Source organism: Coenobita brevimanus, chromosome 103 (genome assembly GCF_032717465.1).
Source record: "Coenobita brevimanus isolate Jiangsu-jjx chromosome 103, ASM3271746v2, whole genome shotgun sequence".
In the NCBI taxonomy this organism is placed as follows: Eukaryota; Metazoa; Arthropoda; class Malacostraca; order Decapoda; family Coenobitidae; genus Coenobita; species Coenobita brevimanus.
Window position 1 is genome coordinate 21,778,946 of NC_137056.1, and position 22,288 is coordinate 21,801,233.

Genomic DNA, 22,288 nt, shown 5'->3' on the forward strand with positions numbered 1-22,288 from the left:
TGCCACAGGTAAAAGGAAGGCTGCGATCCACAGGTGTCAGGTGTGTGCACATACCACCCGCCGCACACCTGAGCACAAACGCACCTCTTGGCAGTGCGCTGAGTGCCAGGTTCCCCTCTGTGTTACCTGCTTCTTTGATTACCACAGCCAGAATCAGTTCTAACAGTGGAAGTGGGAAAGGAGAGTAATGTGTAAATAATGTGTAAATAGTAAGTGAAAGCAATGGATGTTCAGTACATATGATTGAACTGTGTATTATAGTTTTATCTTACTGAAAGTGACAGTGACTAACATAGTGTAAGTGAAATAGAAGGGTAAATATTGAAAATACAATAGAAAATGTAAATAGTAATGTAAGTAATTAGTAATATAAGAATATGAGTACAAATACTTTATGTTATAACAGTGAAAGTGAATCCGTGGCTCTCTACGTATTTTACTGAATGAAAAATTGAATGACTTCAGTGACAATAAACTAATACTACTGAAGGAAACTTATGGAGAAAAACTCCAGATATATATAAGTGTGATATAGTAATAGAAATATAAAGTGTGAGGGGTTTTATGAATAATAAGTGACAGAGTACCAAGAGCGAACTAGCGCAAGTGCGACGGTCAGACGAGCTCGTAATTTTCATTGCTTTCACAGTGTTTTTTTTTTTTGGAGTATGGATCCGAAACTACTTGAAAATCATAGAGTAGTGTTTATAGTGTTAATATCTGGCTGTGGTAATCATATTACGGGTTGTCGGGAAGTGTAAAGTGGAGACTTCGTTACCCAACTTCAGAGGTCTCCACAAGTTAAACGGTAACAGATGAAGGCTCATCAAACATTCCAGGAGAAAGCTGAATGTATGTGCCATGAACGTTTTTAATTTTAATATTCTAGGACTAATAACTGATTTTTGGCAAATATTTTTTGAGAGTCTGTCGGAGCCTGAATAACCCCAAGGGACACGCAAAACATTGGTAAACATGCCCGCGGTGTAGGGGTTAAAAATTTTTTCACTTTTCCAAAAGTTGATTTTGCCGTTGTAGTTCTACTTTTATTTCCTTATCATAATCTGCATCCTTTTATATTAGAATTTCTAAGTATTTATAAATTTCTACTTGCTTTACTTGTCTCCCTCATACACTCACTATTACTGTCATCCTCTCTCTTCTCTTCAATATTCCCATGACCACAGTCTTTTAAGCATTTATCTTCAAACCACTTCTCTCTCATGACTCTTGCAACTCGTCTATCACTTCAGCCGACTATAATCGCAACAGTACGCCGTTTTTCATGCGTGTTTTTCTTTTGTAACTTATTCCTCGTTTTATTTTTCTGTATATATAATAGGTCTGGCCAATATAGGGTTAAAGTAGTGATCAAAACTTCATTGTTAATATAATGCCGCTCAGGGAAATCAACTCGTTAGTAATAAATAAATCAATTAATAAATAGAAGTGTATATATATATATATATATATATATATATATATATATATATATATATATATATATATATATATATATACTAGTCTGATCATTAATTTTCATCTTGAACAATTTGCCTCAGCTGCTGCCGGACTTTGTTTCTCTTGATTAAAAAATGGTGTATGCAAATCTTCATGTTTATTAGATAATTTAACTGTGCCGCATAATGTTCAAAGTTATACTATTATGGCGTAATGTTAATATGCCATTGGGTTACCCAGGTCCCCCTCTTTGTAGAGTATTAGCCCCTCACTGGGGAGGGGGTATCATGGGAACCATATTCCCACTCATTCTTTTTCTAATTTTATGGCTTGAAATTCCTTCCAGCCGTAGCCTTCTTCGCATCTGGATGCATTTGCCTGTGTTTCTCAACGACCTGGGGAAGGAACTGCAGTTGATCTTCGTTTTTAGTCAACACTGGATTAAACTTGTGAATCAGTGCTACCGCACTTTCAGGAAAGTCATTTGTTACCTGTAGCCCCTGTACGATGCACTCAGCTTCCTTGTAATCCTCACGACTTTTCCATGTGGGTGCATTGAATTCTAGGAAGGAATGTGGATTGCGATGCAGTGTGAAGATATTCTTGGTGTTACTGGTTACGAAACTTGAAAGTGTTTTCTGATTCAGTGCTTTCACCTCAGTTTCACTTCATCCAGTTTTGATTACTCATTGTATAAACAAGACTGTTAAAATATTACCAAATATATCTGTGTACTCTATCGCTCCCCTAATGCTTCTTCGGAACCCAGTGTATTTTATTCCATATCCACACAGTTGAGTAACCTTAACCTTGCCCTTAGCACCGAAATTACCATTTTGGGTGATTTTAACATACATAATGTTGAATGGTTATTGCACAGGACTGATGACGCTGGTCTCGAGTGCGAACTGTTTGCAGAATTGTTTAATCTCACCCAGCTGGTAAAGCACCCAACCAGAATATCTGATAATCCTGACCATAACCCCCATCTCTTGGATTTATTATTGACAAATAATCCGGATCAATATGGTATAGAGGTACTGTCACCACTTGGATCCTCTGACCACAATCTCATCAAAGCCTCAGTAGTTAACCTCCCCACACCTCTCCGTTCTGAACCTGTCAGGATGACCCAATGGCACGTTGATAGGGCAGACTGGGATGGATTTAAAAATTATCTTGCTGACATTCCATGGCAGCCTTTCTTCTCTGGTGATCCCAATTCTACCCAGTCCCACATTTGCGACTTATTACTAGCTGGTATGGATTTATTCATACCAAGTCAACACTCTCTCCAAAATGGTTTGATGGCAACTGTGCCAGAGCGACAGCCCAAAAGTACAGACTCTCCAAAATGGTTTGATGACAACTGTGCCAGAGCGACAACCCAAAAGTCTTTAGCATATAACTCTTACTTAAAATATAAAAAAAATATGAATCACTCTCTCAATTTGAAATTGCTGGAAATCATGGAAAAGCTGTAATAAGTCTAGCTAAATCTAACTTTCTTCAAAAGCAAACATCAAAACTACTTAACAACCCTAATGACAATAGAATATTTTGGTCAACTTTCAATAATAACTTTAACAAATCATCATCCATTTCCCCTCTAAAATCTTCATATGGGAAGATTACAAATGACCCACGTGCGAAAGCAGATATTTTTGCCAGTACATTTGCCAAAAATTCTACCATAGACGATGCCAGCCAGAACGTCCCAGGACTAGAACTTGACTTTCCCAAAAATGTTCGACTTAAAATACAGACAAGATACGTAAAATCCATCCTAGGCAATTTACCTACCAACAAAGCTCCAGACCCAAATGGAATTCCGCCAATTGTTTTGAAAAAGTGTCCCCCTGAACCTGCCTCTGTTCTAGCTAAATTATTCAGACTGTGCATACGTACTGCTTCATTCCCAAATTCATGGAAAGAAGCCAATATACACCCAGTTCCAAAGAAAGGAAGTTCCTCTAACCCCTCTGATTACAGACCAATAGCAGCCACATCTTCTCTTGGTAAGGTATTTGAAACTTAAATTAATAAACACATTGTTATATGGGAGAGGGGGGTGTGAGTTGGGAGCAGGGGAGTGAAATGGCGGGGGACAGGGCGACTTGGAGGCGATTTGTTTGTGGCCACCCCAAACGGGATTGAGGCGTCTGGCAATAGATAGATAGATAGATAGTTAAACATCTTGAATCCAACAACTTAATTAATGATAGACAATATGGTTTTTGCCATGAAAGATCCACCACTGACATACCCAGTCTCCTAACTCATACCATCCATCAATCAATCAACCTACATGGAGAAACACATGCAATAGCCCTTGATATTTCTAAAGCTTTCGATAGAGTATGGCACCGTTCCCTGCTATCTAAACTCCCTTGCTATTGACTAATGTCTTTTGTTCCTTTGATTTCCTCATATCTCAGTGACAGGAAAATAAGAGTAAAAGTAGATGACATATGTTCCAATTTCGACTCAGTTAATGCCAACGTGCCACAGGGATCAGTTCTGGCGCCAATCCTGTTCCTGGTTCATATTAATGATCTCTTATCTGTCACCCACAATCCCATCCACTCATATGCAGATGACTCAACACTAAATAGTTCATTCACACTCAGACACCCATTTACAAGGTCTAATATCTCTACCTCTGAACTCAGTACAGCTATCTCCATAAATCAAGACTTATCTACGATCAATGCATGGGGACAAAACAACCTTGTCTCATTTAACCCACCACATCCCGTTGACGTATATATACGTTTACACGTTTTGTCACTGTTATTCCCGTTGGCGTATATAAACACGCATCAATTGCAAGGTCCCTAATTTTCACAATTTTCAGTTATTGCGTGTGATTTTTGGTATGTATACATGGGACACCTTCCTCTACAAGATGCCAGGTGGAGACAATGCCTTACCCCACATGACCTCCCCCCCCCATGCACGCTATTGTATCAGCAATTTACCTGTTACCAGTGACCTGGCCAGTAAAGACATGTACCACGGTACGAAATTCAGGAGCAGAGTGATTCCCCAATCGATGACAATGTATTTACATAGCATTAGAGGATGAAACAGTCAGAAATGATCATCTGGCAATGTCGCCAAAAAAGGTCAGGTATGTTAATGTGTTTGGTGAGTGAAACAATGCTTATATTGCCTATATTACTGTGAGAAAACTAATATACTCTCGTACTACAGATAAATTTGTACCAAATAAATAAATAAATACTGTTTATGAGTGTTGTGGAAAAGTTACCCTTTCATAGAACTCCTTTTCTTTGGAGCGAGCCTGATAGAAAACTAAGTAAGGTAAGGGGTACTGCTACCTCTAGAGTATTTTAAACCTCAGGTGAGCGATTTCTCTATGAATTTTCGATGTTTCTCACCAAAAGCGGAGGTTTGAAGCAAAATTTTTTTTTCCAAAATTGGTTGGGATTGGGGGGAGTCAGTGGTGGAAAATCGGTCGGGATGGGGTGGGTTAATGCTAGTAAAACTAAATATATACAATTTACTAATAGACAGATATTGCCAGATTCATAGATTACCTTAAGTACTACTAATATTCCCATCTCCAAAAGTATTCAAATTCTCGGCATCTCACTTAACACTTAACAACGCCCTCAACTGGATCTCCCATGTTAGATCACTTGCTAAAACCGCCTCAAAGAAAATTGGATTATTATACAGAGTCCGTAACTTCTTCACTGACGAGCAGTTAGCTGTAGTTTATAAGAGTCATGTGCGCTCTCAGCTTGAATATTGCTCACCCTGATGGAATGGATGTGGAGAGGTTGCATTAAAACAATTAGACAAAATTCAGAACAAGGCTGTTAGAATTATTAACAACCCTGCCATTACAACTAAACTTTCTCCCCTTCAAGTAAGAAGGAATGTTGCCTCCCTAGCATTATTTTATAGTTATTTATATGGCAAATGCTCAGACGAAGTTGCGTCCATGGTGCCATCTCTCCACATGTTCCCTCGTGCTGCATGGGCCTCTGGTAGCGCTCATGACTCGAATGTCACTCAGCCATATTGCAGAACTTCTGCCTATCAGAATTCTTTCATTCCCCGTACTACATCTCTTTGGAACTCGCTTCCCCAGAGTTGTTTCCCTCCAAACTTCAACCTACAGCTGTTCAAGTCTAGCTGTTATAGACAATATATGAACAGAGGACACCAGTAATCTGGTGTATTGATTATTTTATTTTATTCATTTGTTTTTCCTTCCTCAGCTCTGTTATTTAAAAAAAAAAAAGTTCGACTGTTGCTGTCTTCATCTGATCTTTGCTTCCTTCTTCGTTAAGAGCCATTACCATTATTCTCTTCTCTTTACGAAAAAAAAAAGCCAATTCAACTAGTTGCTATGACAGATATCACAAGTGACGACCAAATGCTTTCAAGCTGACTTGTGAGATGTCCTTATCAGGATAGAGTAACAATTCCTGGAGAAGCCTCAGATCGTTTGCTGGAGCTAGAGCTGCCTTTGAACCATGATTTCAGGTATTCCTTAATGATGAACACAACAAACCGCTTCAAACCTCGGCCTGGAATCAGCGTGGTGCTTGTCTGATGAGGGAAAAGATGGACTTTGATGCTGTATACAACTTTAGCCATCAGTCTGGCATGGTGGCAAGCACCAGGGTGCTGAAACCGTGTTCCACGGGGCGGTATATCACCTAAGACAACAATGGACAGTTCTAGCTGTTCTCGATAATCATCTCGAAGTTGGCTTTCTTGCAACTGTTTCATACAAAATGCTATGAGTTCATTACATTGCTCACCATCTATCACTGGCATTTCCTCATTGTCATCCAAGGTCTGAACGCGTGTTGTGTCAAGAGTCTTCCACTTGGCTTTGAACTGCTAGATTATGTGAATGTTGGAACCTGAGGACGATCCAAGGTAAATGGTGAAGGTCTTTTGAACAAGGATCTCAGAAAAGTGATGCCAACAAGCCAGGTGGAGGAGATCCTTATGCAACTGTAGTTGAATAAGGGTGCACGCCTCTGCCCACAGTCCGGTAATACTGGCAGTGGTGTCGAATACCATTCCTTCCACACTTTCACATATACACCAGTCATTCAAGGTTTCATTAATGACATTGGCCATGGTCTTTCCTGTCCCTGATTCCAAACTGGGTAGCCTACATTCAAAAGCATTGAAACGCCATCACCTGAGACGAGAATTGGAAAGTGTTCAGTGATATTTGCTCCTGTTATATCAGGAATTAGTTTTCCATCCCAGTGCACTACAAGTGGCACAGTTGGATGGAATGATTTCTTCAGCCATTCTGCAAATTCCCTCCGACTCTTGATTCGATCTCGGAGGATACTTTGGCTGTTGATATTATACATTGTTGGATTTTGTCCACAGGCAGAAATGGTAACAAAAAGCAGATGGACTGTAGCAAGGTCTGAAGTCTTGGTCTGATCTAAAGCAGCAGCAACAGGAGAAATGATAACTGTTTTTAGTACTCATTGGTGTTTCAGAGGAGGTGCTGCAGCCGAGAAGGAACGACCTGCTGTATCTGTATAATTGTCACCTGTTTCGTCTTCATCACTAGTTGTGCTTTCCTCCAGCACCACTATTCCTCCCTTACCGCTCAATGACATTCCAAACACTCTCTACTCTTCTGTTCAATCTGTTCTCTCTCTCTCTCTCTCTCTCTCTCTCTCTCTCTCTCTCTCTCTCTCTCTCTCTCTCTCTCTCTCTCTCTCCATTCTTTCCTGCGGAGTTTGACATCAATACCCAGCATTGAGCCTCGCCTCCCTTTCTTCCTCCGAGCCAAACGAAACGCCTTATCCTCACGATTTTTGATAAGGTCGAAAGCAATCGTGTGTGCATTGTCAAAGAGATTTTCAACTGTTCTCCAAAGTTCTTTCTCTTCTTCTCCTCTCTTTATTCCGGTTCTTACTCTTCTACAAGTTTATCTGTTCTTCATTGAGATTCGATTTTGGGGATACGATTCCGAGGCTCAGATGCAGGAATGGAAGCTGTCTACCAGAAACCCCCTAGTTCCTCAGACAGAACACATATGAATAACTCTGTCAATTTAAAATTGCTTGAAAAAATGCAAAAACTGTAATAAATCTCACAAAATCAAACTTTCTTCAAAATCAAGCATCAGAACTACTTAACAGTCCTAATGACAATAGAATATTCTGGTCAACTTTCGGTTCTTTCAATAATAACTTTAACAAGTCATCACCCATTTCCCCGCTGAAATTTTCAGACGGTAACATTAAAAATGACCCGCATGTTAAACCGAGTACATTTGCCAGAAGTTATATCATAGAGGAAGTCAGCTAGGACGTCCCAGAACTACAACTTGACTTCCGAAATTGTTACACTGAAAACACAGATTAGATACGTAAAATGCATCCTAGACAACTTACCATCAAAGCTCCAGGCCCAGATGGAATTCCTCCAATTGTTTTGAAAAAGTGTTTCCCAGAACTTGCCTCTGTTCTAGCTAAATTATTCAGACTATGCATACTGACTTATTTATTCCCTAATTCATGGAAAGAAGCCAATATCCACCCAATTCCAAAGAAAGGAAGTTCCTCTGACCCTTCTGATTACAGACCAATAGGTATCACGTCTTCTCTTGGTAAAGTATTTGAAATTGTAATTAATAAGCACATAGTTAAACATCTTGAATCCAACAACTTAATTAGTGTTAGACAATATGGTTTTCGCCACTGAAGATCCACCATTGACATACTCAGTCTTGTAACTTGTACCATCCATCAATCAGTTGACCTACATGGAGAAAATTCATGCAGTAGCTCTTGATATTTCTGAAGCTTTCAAAAGAGTGTGGCACCGTTCCCTGCTGTCCAAACTTCCTTGCTATGGACTAACGTCTTTTGTTCCTCTGCTCTCCTCATATCTCAGCAACAGAAAATTAAAAGATGATGTATATTCCAATTTCCGCTCAGTAAATGCCGCCGTGTCACAAGGATCACTTCTGGCACCAACCCAATTCCTAGTTCATAATAATGATCTCTTATCTGTCACCCACAATCTCATCCATTCATATGAAGATGACTCAACACTTCACAGTTCATTCACACTCAGACACCCATTTACAAAGTATAATATCTCTACTGTGACTCTCAACTCTGTGCAGCCATCTCCATAAACCAAGACTTATCTTAGATCAAAGAATAGGCACAAAATAACCTCGTTTCATTTAATGCTAGTAAAACCAAATAAATACAATTTACCGATAGGCAGATATTGCCAGATTCGAACATTACCTTCAATGCTACTAATATTCCCATCTAAGTGTTGAAATTCTCGGTGTTTCACTTAACAATGCTCTCAGCTGGACCTATGATGTCAGACCACTTCCTAAAACCGCCTAAGAGAAACTTGGATTATTGTACAGAGTCCGTAACTTCTTCACTGACGAGCAGTTAGCTATAATATATAACAGTCATGTGCGCTCTCAGCTAGGATATTGTTCACCCTTGTGGAATGGAAATGGAGAGGTTGCACTAAAACAACTAGACAAAATTCAGAATAAAGCTGTTGGAATTCTTAATAACCCTGCTATTACAAATAAACTACCTCCCCTACAAGTAAGATGGAATGTTGCCTCCCTTGCATTATTATACAGATACTTATATGGCAAATGCACAGACGAAGTTGCGTCCATTGTGCCACCTCTCCATGCCTTTCCTTGTGCTACAAGGGCATCTGATAGCGCTCATGACTGGAATGTCATCCAACCATATTTCTGAACTTCTGGCTATCAGAATTCTTTTATTCCTGGAACTGCATCTCTCTGGAACTCGCTTCTCCGGAGTTGTTTTCACCCAAACTTCAACCTACAGCTGTTCAAATCCAATTGTTACAGATTTTTTTATGAATGAAGTTCACCAGTAATCGGGTGTATGGATTATTTTTTTAATCACTTTGTTTTTCTTTCCTCTTTTCTTAAAAAAAGAAAAAAAAAGACATGTTGAATCCCACAATGTTCGTTTGTCTGTTCGCATCAAGTAGAAAAGTCGAGCTAATACTTCTCCACAATGAGGTACTCTACTTCCTGTTAGTCTTTCACTTGGTTGGCCAATAAGCCAAACCCTGGTTTTACTCCTGCTTTTTATCACTGGCGTTGAAAATTTCACTTTAGCCATAGTAAGTATGTGCTTAATAAAAAATCAAAAGGCAACTCCCCTGAAAAAACATACAAATATGGGTATTACTAGAATGTAGCCCCCAATGAAGTAAAGAAAGCACTTTTTTTTTTCCAAATAACAAAAAAGATTATCACAGAAATAAATTTGCTTATTAGGTTCAAACTTTGGGTAAGACTCGGCACCAGTAAATGTCATCAAACTCAGCTAAAATTTGGTGTTTTAAGAGTTTACACCTAAACCCACAATATACACTGTCAGCAAACAAAATATTCCAGAATTAATTCTCCTTCATAGTAATAAGTATCACCATACACATATATATATATATATATATATATATATATATATATATATATATATATATATATATATATATAGCCCCGAGACCCGGTTTTTCCAAAGGGGCAATGAAGGTGTAAGTTCGTAACAATGTCAGTGAATGTACAGCTGAGTCATTTATATGCGTTTGAAAACCTTGTTTCAAAAACGAGTGGAAGCTAATTGACTTTGTTTACAATAATGATAGACGGAAGTAATTTGTGCACTATCATTCTATACGAAGGACTGGAGAGCGATATTCATTTCTTTATCTACTTTTAGTGTTGAATTCGACCCTAGCCTTCGTTTTGACTGTCTGTGGGCGATTTATTTGCACAGAAAATAAGTCGCATTAAAGGAGGTTAATTGTTTCAATTCCGGTACTTGTTTCCAGTTTTGTTATCTCGCCAATTCTATTGAAATTCGGAGAGACTTTTCAAACAATGGGTATTACATTTAACTTTCTTTAACCCTTGTGTGGTGTTCATGTTTTTGTTACGTAGCCAATGTTCGCGGGTCTGGTGGACCCACCGCATTATTGGGTTTATAAATCAATACAGCCATAACAATATCTAAAAATACCAGATGTTTACTTTATCCCAAATGCAGACAATAAAGACAGCATATATGGTTAATAATAATATGCTTAGGAGCTCCTGTCCCAGCTTGTGTGAGGTAAAAAAGTTATTGCATGTGATGTTGTGTCCACTGAGTCATTGTGTCATGTCCAGGACAACTTTCGTCCCTTGGTTCTTCTCAGGGGCTCCTCCATCTGGCCTCCTTGTATACACCTGCAAGTTCCATGCATATGATGATGCAGCAACACAAGCAGCCCAGATCTTTATTCTGTATATTGCGGGTTTTGATATGTACTGCCTGAAGGGGCAGCGGCCCCTAAATGACACCAGCTGCTCATCAACAGTGACTTTTGGGCCAGGGTAGTAAAACAGGGGGAGGCAGTGCACTCACTTGTCCCACACTGTCTTGATGGCAGCTAGTCTGTCTCTCTGCCATCGAGCTAGTCTGTCGTCTCGCGGTTATCAAAGCGGATAATCCTGGAAATAATGTGAAAATTTTCCAGAGACATTTTGGCACGGAAAATTTCTCTGCCAGTTTCTGCATCCCACAGGGATTCTGTGGATTCCCCTTTAGATCTGAAAACTCCAGCCAGGATAGGAAGCCCAAAGTATGCTCGTAAATGGGTTTGGTCCATCTCCTTCCACCCCTCTCCAAAAACACGCCTTCCCTCTATTTTAGTGCAATCCAGAATGATTTTCGGATGTCATCCGGGATGAAAAGTTCAAAAGAGGAGTCGATATCCTGCACGTGAGTAACTGCCATCCTTGTTGGCCCTGGATGTATCTTTATTACATAGGCAGCCCTGTAGGGTGGCTCCTTCTTTGGGCAAGGCTACCATTCAGTTTCACCATTTTTTGACATCCATATTTCTCCACTTGCTGGCTTCTGGTGGGCTGTCTGCTGACTGGCTGGTCCTCTGGCTGGTCCTGCAGTGGGCTGCTGATGGGCTGATCCTCTGGCTGGCTGCTGACGAGCTGGTCCTGTGGCTGACTGCTGCGAGGGGCCTGAAGCTGGCTGCTGACGGGCTCATTTTGGAGCTGGCTCATGGTCAATTTCATCCTCTTCTTCAAACTCACTGTCAGACTCTGGATTGACAGAATGCGATCTTCAAATTCTGAAAATATCTTCCTATTCTTTATCTTCCCAAGCTTCTATCTCTTCGAAAATCATCTCTAAGGCCCTCTGCACGGAGACCCTTTTCGCCATTTTGATCGACTGCAATGCAGAGCCACACAAGCAAAGCTATTTATTTGTTGTGTTCCACCCCCAGTATGCAGGTGCGAGAGATTGTACGAAAATATAGAATGGTTCCAACAAGACAGAGGGTAAAATGTGCGGGAATGTGGGAGCAGGCAGATTTTGGTGCTTCAAATGTAACAATGTAACTGTGTGCGTGAATAGTAGGAGCAGAGAAAAAGCTCACACACACACACACACACACACACACACACACACACACACACACACACACACACACACACACACACACACACATTAACAGCTGGCCATGTAGGAGGAGAACAGAGTGAAGGGACACAGCATCTCTACACTTTTATTACCCTCGGGTCCAGTGGACCCGAACACCACATGTGTAATATAAACGTGTAGGAGGGGTGTACAGTGTGAAGTCATTGAAAATGTGTTATTTTGTATGTTCTTCACAGAAAATGAGCCAAGGCCAAGGAGTCTGAAGTTGAAATAATAATAAATTGCATCATTTTTCTTTTGGTAAACATTAGAAACGGGTCCCACAGACCCGAACACCACACAAGGGTTAATCCTTAAGCAACAAAAATATCAAAGTGAACAAAGAAAGTGGCTTGTCACAAACATGTACCCCCTCCCAATAAAAAGCAACGGATTAAACGTGCTGGTGAGATACACAAAAATGTTTTAACGTGGCGTGAAAGTTAAATTTTGTGGTAGTCACTATATTTAAAGCAACACATTTTGTAGAGATTGGTAGAAAATTGTATTTCTTTCGTAGCTGTGCGTTCCTATTATCTAAATAAATTCACCTGTAGTCAGCTAAAATAAATTACAATATCATCATTATTGTCATCAACATCATGGCCGTCGTCGTCGTTGTTGTCACTCTTTTCCCTCCTTAACCCCTGCAGTTCGATTACATATTTATCTTTTTCACCGAATTGTTTTATTCGATATGATAAACCTCTATGAGTAGAAGGAGAGATGAAAAGTAAAAGGAGAAATGAGAGGAAGAGAAATGAAAAGGAAAAAAGGAGTAGAAAGAGAAGGAGGAGAGATGAAGCGAAAACACTAGCAATAAGAAAGGAGGAGGAGGAATGAGCAAGCAAGTATTCCCCGTCAATTACAATTTTATGAGAGCATTTGCTGTGATAATCTGAATGGTAAGGTTAAAAACAATGTGCAGGATGTGCATGTGTGTGTGTGTGTGTGTGTGTGTGTGTGTGTGTGTGTGTGTGTGTGTGTGTGTGTGTGTGTGTGTGTGTGTGTGTGTGTGTGTGTGTGTGTGTGTGAGAGAGAGAGAGAGAGAGAGAGAAGCGGGAATTGCAAAATGAAAAGTACTCGGGTGGTGTGCGGTAAGATGGTGGAAGGTACTGAAATGGAAGCAGGATAAGTAGTTGATGGAATAAGTTGAAAAGAAGATGATATTTGAGTGGAGGAGGGATATGTAGTTTGGTGGGATAATGTGCAATTTTTCCAAATTTCTTAATATTAATTAAAGAATACTATTACGTCCAGCCCTACCCTTCCATCACTTTCATCAGAGTCACATTACCTTGTGTGTTTGATGGCATACTTCATTCCCTAACCCTCTAAATCTCCAACCCATCTTTTCTTTTGCAACCCATCTTTTCTTTTACTCTGAATGCATCCATTTTTTCATAATATAACCGTCACACTCCTCAGTTCTGATACCCTCCAGACCATCATTATTATCTTGAGCAATTACTCATTGCATTAGTCTTCACATTTTCAATGCATCGTTTTTACTACGCTGATTGCATCTTTCCTTTGTTATCTCAGGTGTTTCCTCTCTCATACCTCATTTTTGACACCATTCCTGGACGTCATCGTCACTTCCATCAGTTTCCTATTGCATGGTGAAGGCTCCTCTGTTTGCGTAGATCTCAAATCACCATTGGATCTTTTCTTCTACGCTTACTGTATCCTTACGTACTTTTCTCAGATAATGCATCAATAACACCACATTGTGATAAATGCAGACCGCCATCATTACTTTTACCAATGATCATTGTCTAATTAGTCAGGAAGTGAAGAATGTGAGGGTCATCACATATTTAGGTAGTCTGATGAGTGTGGACAGATGTTTGAAGGATGAAGTGCATGAAAAGGTATAGCAGGAAGGAAGGTTGCTGGTTCGCTGCGAAAAGTGATAAGAAATAGCAAAATGAGCATGGAAATAGAGAAGTAGCTGCATGGCAGTACTGTGATCCCCACCTCAACGTACGGAAGCCAAGCTTGGACCTTGTTGCAAGGACACAGGTCAAGAATGATATCAGTGGAAATTAATTATCTGAGAGGAGCATGTGGAGTTAGGTGGAGGAACAGGCAGACAAATGAGGAACTGAATGAGCATTCTGAAACTGATTTGTATGTGCTAGAAAACATTTGGTGAAATACACTAAGAGATTTGACCATGTAGAGAGGATGGAGAATGAGAGACTAGGAGAATAAATGCTAGTGAGGTAGAAATGGGGGAGACCGAGGATGAAATGAAACGGTGGAGTGGAGAGGCTTATGAGAGGGGGGGGGGAATGAACTGCAGAAAGGGTTGTCATATGGTAGCGGCTACCACCCGATAACCCTGCCCTTTAGGCTAAGCTTAAAGGGCAGGTGGCATGGAGGCGTCTATGACCAGCTTCTTACGAGACTAAGGCGTCTGACGATATATAGATCTTATTTACTGTGGATAAACATCACATTCCACTTCTCTTTTTCGTTGACTCTGTCGTTACGTAATATTTGCAGGTGCATGTTTCTCTCATACAGTGTTTCTCACACCCAATAAAGGTTCCTCATCATCAGTTTACTAATTTCCTTTTGGCCGGTATGTATGATGAAAGCACATCCATATCTCAAGACAGCACTGCATTATTTTTTTTTTGACTCAGTCCTGGAATTCATGAGTACATACTGCTTCTCTTAAACCCCTACTCCCCATTCAGGTTCTGCATCTCTATTTTGTCCAGTTTTTCGACTATCTCTTTTGTATGATGAAGGTACATCCATTTCTTATGCCTCCAGTGCAAATATTCTATTCTGCGGTGACTGCATCCTAATTTCATAGATGATGGCTTTCTCGCACACGCCTTCTCACCTTCCCGCCTGACTATGGAATTGTATTCACAAAGGATCCTAACCAGTCTATGGGATAAAGAAGTTTCATTGTGAGGTAGCCGTTATCACCAGTTGTTTTGTTTTGTATATGTGTCGCTTTAATATTTACTATAAGGTGATTGTGAAGTCTTTAGTACCTGTATGAATGAGACAAACTCATATTCAAGCAATATTATAACAACTTAAAATTAGCCCATTTAGTCCGATGACAAACCTTTTTTTTATCTTATTTTCGCTTCCTCAAGAGTCTTTATCTAATTAAGGGAAACTATTCAGTATTGTCGAAAATAATGAAAGTCCTCTCAAAGACTCCCAGTTTAAATAATATCTGAAAACTTCAATAAGGACTTTTGAAGATGGTAAGAACCAGAATGAACAAGAAAGATCGCTCAACATGCAACACCCGCGACCACCAACTGGTCTGAATGGCGAAATTTTGACATTGCTCTATCACCCTGATCTTATACAGATCATCTTCAAAATCGAGTTATTGCATTCTTGCATAATACTCTAACCTTCGACCTTGCTTTCATCATTTCGGATCAGATCTATTTGAGCTGACATTGCGCCGTGACCTGGAGCACTGATCTTTCCCTGTGACATTGAACTTTGACAAAAATTATATTTTCTTATCATTGTTTTAACTTAAAGTCTTGCCTTAAGAAACTGCTTAAGTTGACCCTACTATGTGGCCTTGATCATTGATCTATTGTTCTTTAAAAAAAAAAAAAAAAAAAAAAAAAGGTCAACGATGTGGACGACCATCAGCTCATTAACTAAGATTCGATTAATTTCAAAACTGTTTTAGTTTTTAGTTCACACATAATCATACAGGTCTAATTGTGACCTTGCCCTGTGACATTGACTGTTAAATAATTGTTTTCAGAGTAAAATATTTTCGTTTTTGCTTGACCCATAACATTTCCACCAAATTTGGTTCAAATCAGATCAAAGCTGTTTGAGCTAACCTTGCCTTGTGACCTTGATCTTTAACCTGTCCCTGTGATCTTGAAGTTCAACTGATTGCTCTCAAAATGCAGTCCTCTTAATCCTGCCATATCTTATCCGTCCACAAAGATTGATCTGATTCGGATATAACCTTAAGTTGACCTTGAGCTCCGACGTAGGCCTTGGACCTCTTGTTCTAAAAAAACAATAAGTTTATTTTTCGACCTACCCTCACCTCTTCTCCAAGTTAGGCTAAAATCGATCAAAGTAATTTTTTTTTGTCACACACACACACACACACACACACACACACACACACACACACACACACACACACACACACACACACACACACACACACACACACACTGACACACACACACCCACACCCACACCCACACACACACACACACACACTTAAAACATAACACCTGCTCTTGCTTCACAAGTGCCGGCGGAAAAAAAAAAACACACACCACCAGAGCAAGTGCTTCACCAAGCTGTTAAGTACAGTACTTGATCTTGATCGTCACTTATATACTTTCCACTAACTCTTTCGTTTTGAGAATGCACACTTCATTTCCCAAGTCTCCAATGCATCTATCGTAGGACTGGTAGTTGTATGGCTGAAGACAGCCGTATATGCTAGCAACCTTATATACAACAGGTGTTTATACTGTAGATACTGTCCCTGGTCGTCACTCTTACCAGTTTTCTATTACTCCTTGGGTATGATGAAAACCCTTCCATTTCCAAGGTCCCCAGTGCATCTCTGCCCTCACTCCATTCTTCCTTCTGCCACTAAATCTCAGATAATGATCGTCTCACACACCATTTCAGATCGACTGCACGGGCCTTCCAAATCTCAGATCGTATTATGGTTGCCTCCTCCCTCTCTCTCCAACACTCGCCACCCAGTTCACTCACTATCTTTCTCCCATCCTCACAGTTCAGTATCCTCCCCCTCTACCCATCTCTTCTCGATCCTATTCACCCTCAGTACCAACCTACCTTGGTCCTATCCCCATCCTCGCACTTCTACTCGGTCCGATTCCTACTATCCACACCTCCACTTGGTTCAGTTCAACTCCTGTCCCAACCTCCCCTCATTACTATTCTCTCCTCATTTCTCCTCCCTCGGTTCTGTCTGGCAACTTCCCATTCCCTCTTGTCCCTCCTCTTCACAGCCTTTGATCTTTCCCCCCACCCCACCCCCCTCTCTCTCTCTCTCTCTCTCTCTCTCTCTCTCTCTCTCTCTCTCTCTCGCAGTCTTGTGCCTCCCCTCTCACCTCGGTCCTGTGCCTCCTATCTCCCCTCGGACCTAAAGTCCTTCCCTCCCCTCGTCCCGATATTCCATTTCCTTCTTTGGTCCCAATTCTTCTCCCTCCCCTCGTCCCTATACCCTCTCAAATCCCTCGGTTCTATACCCTGTCTCCCCCTTCCGGCGTATACCCTGTCACCCGTCGGCCCTATACCCTGTCTCCTCCATCGGTCCTATTCCACCTCCCTCCCCGTAATCCTATGCCCTTTCTGTACTTTTGGGTTGATGCCCACCTCTCTGCCCACTCTCCGTTACACCAGTTAGCCATTTCCCGTCCCCCTTTGCTTCATCCCTACCATTTTCTCTCTCTTCTCACTCCTATCCCCTTCCATTCTCTTTCTTTCACTTGCTTCATCTCTGCCCCATCCCCCCTTCCATCCACTGAGTCATGCGCCCTTTGCAAAATTCTCCTGCTCTTCCTATCCCTTTATTCCTTGCCCTCCCCACCGTTCCGTGTCTCACACTCCTTCACCTCCCCCCCCCCCTACTCCCAACCGCGATCCCTTAAGATAGCCTGCCTCTTTCATCTCGTGGGCATACCCCTCCCCCCCACCTCCCTCTCTCTGTCCTCTGACCTGCTCAAGTGAAGATGTACTCGAAGCTCTCCCAAGCTCCTGCCCAAGTATCCTGCTGTGTGTATTCCAAGGAATTTATAAGAAACTTCACTGTGAAAGAGGAAGATGAGTCTATACTATACTTGTTGTTTGTTCTATGAGTTACCAAGTAGGCTTCTTCTAAAAATTACGAAAAACAGTAAGACAAATGAAGTGCTAAGTGCCAGATTAAAAGGTTTGGAGAATAAGGCTGGAATGGTGAGTGCTAAGATTGTGCGCATAGAGGAAGTGGAAGCAGAGCTGTTAGGCAAGGTAGATAACTTAGCAGCTAGGCTAGTTAAGGCTGAGACCAGGCTAGATGACAGTGATGGCTTCCAGCCAGTTCAGGGGAGTGTGCAGGGCTAAGGTAAGGAACACTGATAGGAATGTATCTATTAGTAAGATGCGCAGGATTAGCCTAACCTCATACTTGGTGATTCATTGATTAGAAGGCTGCAGAAGGAAGCGTTTTTGCTCTCCTGGATGTAGGATATAATACGTGGCTGAGGGAGGTAACAACTTTGTCAGCATCACCTCATACGACTCTGTTACTGTGATGGGGACTAACAATGTAGCTTCAGGCAGATCAGAGAAATGCAGAAAGTATAGGGAACATATGAGCAATTTGTACAGAGTTATTTGTATGTGGTCTGTTATCCAGATTTGACGTTGGTTCTGTGATCCTGAGTAGAATGATGGGAGTTGATAACAGGTTAGAAGGCCTGTGCAGAAAGGAGGATGTAATGTTTATTGATGTTAGGACAATTCTAGTTTTGAATGTAGCTTGTACGATAGAGGTGGCCTTCACCTCAAATGGGTAGAAAAAGCCAGGTTAGGAAGCGCTTTAGATGACAGTGTTAGACATGCCTTAGGTAGTGATACAGAGGTGAAAAGATGGGCAGTTAATGGCGCAGTTGTTAATGATCTACTCCCTGAGGCTAATGCGGGAAGGGTAAGTGAGGCGAGACCAGTTCACCGGGATAATCGAGTGCATCTGAACTCACCTTAGGTCGACAATCAGGGTATTAGTGGGAAGGGAAGGAGTGCTAGATCAGCAGGTCGTAAGAATACTGGCTCATCGACTTAGGATTTAAACGTTTTAACAGGGTTAATTTTAGTGTATGTCACAACCCCTGCTAGAACCAGCCATTCTAAGAATATTTTCTATGTGAATGCGAGAAGTATTATTTCAAAGAGAGACGAAATAATTACTTATGCAAATACCGAAAGTCCCAACGTAATTATCGTTAAGCAGTCATAGTTAAACCTTCTTGACAAGCACATTTGAAAAGTACTGCTACACAGCTGTTAAATATTTGAAAAAACTGCCACTGCACAGAACCCACGGGAGAGTTCTGGCACATATTAAAAATCATATAAATGCAGTACAGATCAGTAAATTGGATGTTAAAACATACGATTCTGTCTGTTGAAATTTTCACACTGAGTACTAAACCCATTCTTTGCAGTTTGGGGTACAGACAGCGTAAGGTAGACGAGGGAAACGACCAATTATTGTGCGGCAAAAAAAAAAAAAAGAAAAAAAAAAAAGAAAAAGATTATTTGGGGGGATTTTTGTAACATAAGTATTGACTGTAATAATTCGTGTGCAGACAAAGAAGGGAACAGGTTGTTAAAAATGGTAGACAACGCATTTTTGCGTCAGGCAGTGAATACACTGATGCGTGGTAATAAAGTACTCAACCCAGCCCTACCAACAGACAGTGACACTGAAGTCGTGTGTGGTGAAAATTTCAGTAACATTTATCATAATATCACTAAACTGGAAACTAACATCAACTGTAAGACCAATACAAATAGCCTTTTAGTTCTTAACTTGAAAAAAGCCAACTTCGAAGTTACTGTAGGAGAAAGGAAATTTCCAATATGAATTGGATTAAGCTTCATTAGTATACTGTGTCGCCATGTCATGTCATAGGCCTTATGGATGTCCAAGAACACCCCTATCATGAATTCTTTATTGGCAAATGCCTCTGAAATACAATGCTTCAAATTCATTAAATGATCTAGTGAACTTCTGTATTGACGGACGCCACATTGTTGATCATTTAACAAATTCTTCGACTCTAAAACAAAAAGAAGCCTATTGTTTACTATTCGTTCCATGATCTTGCACTGACAAGAAGTCAACACAATAGGACGAAATAAAGTGGGATTCATAAGACGACCAGCCCCTTTGGGTATTGGTATGATGTGCGCAAAGTGCCATGAGTCTGGGAACGTTCAAGACGCCCAAATCTCATTGTACAAAGTTAACATCTTAATCAGGTTGTCCTGATTAAGATGCTGGATCATACCGTACGTGATGGTGTCTGGTCCAGGGCTGGTGTCTTTACAGGATTTAAGGGCAAGGAGCAGTTCATCTAGCGTAAACTCTTGGTTGTACGGGGAGTCTACGTCTTCTGTGGCAAAGTCTATGATCTGTAGCTCAGCCGTGCATTTATAATGTTGAAAACGCTGGTCATAATTCTCTGAGCTACTTACATGTGAAATACTCCTGGCAAGGATGTTAGCAATATCCACGGGCTCGTCATAGATGGTGTTGTTCACCTGCAGGGTGGTGACAAGGAAGTATGGGCCTTTATTATTTAATATTCTTATAGTGGACCAGACTTTACTTAACCCCTAAACCGCGGGGTTGTTATGGCTCTACTTGCGTGTTTTGCTAGGATATTTGCGCTCCGACACACTTTGTAAAACTATTCGCCAAAAATCAGCTATTAGTCCTAGAAAATTATAATTATATATGCATATGGCACATACCTTTAGCTTTCTCCTGGGATGTTTGTTGAGCCATCGTCGAGTACCGTAGGACTTGTGGAGACTTCTGAAGTTGGGTAACGAAGTCTCCACTTTACACTTCCAAATACCCCGTAATATGATTACCACAGCCTGATATTATCACTAGAAACACTATTCTATGATTTTCAAATAGTTTGGAATCCATACTCCAAAAAACAAAAACATTGTGAAAGCAATGAAAATTACGAGCACGTATGACCTTCCCACTTGCTCTTGTTCGCCGCTGGTATTCTGTCATTTATTATTCATAAAAACACTTACACTTTATATTTCTATTACTATAAAACACTTATATATATCTGCAGTCTTTATCCATAAGTTTCCTTCAGTAACAGTAGTTTATTGTCACTGTAGGCATTCAATTTCTCTTTCAGTAAAATACGTAGCATTCACTTTCTCATCCTGTATACTAGCATTGAGAGCGAATCTGTCACTTTCACTTCCACTTTCATAACTCATAGTATTCATACATGCTAGAGTGAAACTTTCACTTTCATTACTCCTAGTATATATACTCGTATTCTTATATTACTACTCATTTAAATTTCTATTTACATTCTCTGTTTTATTTACATTATTTACATTTCTATTTTATTTACACTGTGTTATGCACTGTCACTTGCAGTAACTTATAAAACTATTTTCCACTGTTCACTTATATTGACATTCATTGCTTTCACTTGGTGTTACACATTATTTACACATTATTTACATTTCCACTTGCACTGTTTTACTCACCAGAAAGATTGTAGTCACTGTCCATCATTTTCATTGATTAATTAGCCAGGTCACGTTCCACAGCAGTCACTTAGCCCTTTACCCCTTTCCACACGAGGTTTAGTAGGGATAGAGGTCACAGGGCCCTTTGCATGGGGCTAAAAAGCGGCGGAATTGGACAGGCGCGAATCCGACGTGGTTTCACCTTGAAAGAAGACAGTAAACTGAATGCTGTGGTGGCCTATGGGGAGTGCAACTCTGCCAATGTCAGCGTGGTGACAGCTGCTAATATATACGCAATGAAATGATTGGCAGGAAATCTAGGCAATACATAATAAATTAGGTAGTTCCAGGTGAATGTAAATATCACTTAGGCTTCTCCCTTCCTTTCTTATGTATATTTTTATTACGAGAATAGATTATACGGCATATTTCAAGGGGAAATAAACAGGGAAAATTAGCAAACGAGTGCACGTGAGGTGTTGTCAGGTGATAATTAGCCATTTCCAGGTGTATGGCACTATCACTTATCTTATTTCTTTTTTGTATATATTATTTGGTATAAGAATAGGACATAGGGATTATTTCAATGGATGAAATCAGTGGAAAATTCCAGGGAAGATATACTTAGCGCAGCATGGCTGGGCAGGCGAGAGGAGAGGGTAATGGAGGGGAGGTAGGGGGGGAAGTCAAGAACGGGGAGAAATGGCTAAATTGTCAACAATGGATGGGAGTACAGATGAGATTAAGAGTGCTGACTAGTGTTGGAAATTGGCATTACTGATAGATGATACAAGCCACCACTTGAAAGCCTGGGAGAATTCAAAATAACACAGAATCACAAAAGTGATGCCCCGCGGTATGATCCCTTGCTCCCAAGTGTCACGAAAGTGACGCCCTGTGGTTAAGGGGTTAATGGTGTTGTACGAGTCACCGCGGACACAAAGGACCGCCAGGAGTCACGTTTAGCCCTTCTTATTATTCTCCTTGCCTCAGCCCGTGGCTGTTTGTAT